Genomic DNA, 771 nt, shown 5'->3' on the forward strand with positions numbered 1-771 from the left:
TCCCCACCTTGACAATTCACATAGTCCCTTTCCTAATCAAATCCCCAGCACCTCAGTGATCCTGGTAGCAGATGTTGGGTCCTGAGACTTTGAGGGTCCTTTTTACCCTTCACCTGGAGTGAACTCAGCTTTTCCCCCATCCCAGACAATCCATGAAATAACAACAGGAGCATAAAGAAAGAGGGGAGGGAACATCTCACTGCCAGGGCTGGATGTGCCCAGGGCCCCATCTCATCCATTGTTTCCATGGAATTTGGCCCCCTGCTTTGCAGAAGGGACAGAGAAAGATCTTGCTGTTCCTGTGTCTGTGCAAGGAAAATTGTGCTTCTGTATGAAAGAGAGGAGGGAAATGGCCCCATGATGGGACAATATCCTCAGGATTAAGACCTAAGGACTCAGGCTGAGAACTGATAGAACTCCACTCATCTGGGATATAACAAATTGTCTTCCATGGAGCAGGGCCAGATCCAGCATTTTTGCCACCCCAAGTGGAGAAAAAAAAAAAAGCTGCAATCAGCAGCAACTCTACCTCTTTTGGCAGTGAGTCTTTCCCTCCAAGAGGGACTGAGAGGACCCAATAGCCACACAAGCCTCCCCATTCCATTGGCCATCCCTGCCATGGAGACATGGGAATCAGGCACAGATTTATTTACATTGCAAGCAAAGAATAACTGAAACTTTTTCTAATTGAAGTCACTTTTCCCTGACTGGGAATTGAACCCAGGCGTTGGCAATGAAGGTGCCAAATCCTAACCACTAGACCACCAGGGA

General features: G+C 47.9%; 1 non-coding gene across 1 annotated transcript; it reads right to left on the bottom strand.

Annotated features, from left to right (window-relative positions):
- Positions 1-699: 699 nt before the first annotated feature.
- On the bottom strand, positions 700-771 carry TRNAE-UUC. The gene has a single exon. It is a non-coding gene; the product is annotated as a tRNA-Glu (tRNA).

Source organism: Gopherus evgoodei, unplaced genomic scaffold, assembly GCF_007399415.2.
Source record: "Gopherus evgoodei ecotype Sinaloan lineage unplaced genomic scaffold, rGopEvg1_v1.p scaffold_136_arrow_ctg1, whole genome shotgun sequence".
In the NCBI taxonomy this organism is placed as follows: domain Eukaryota; kingdom Metazoa; phylum Chordata; order Testudines; family Testudinidae; genus Gopherus; species Gopherus evgoodei.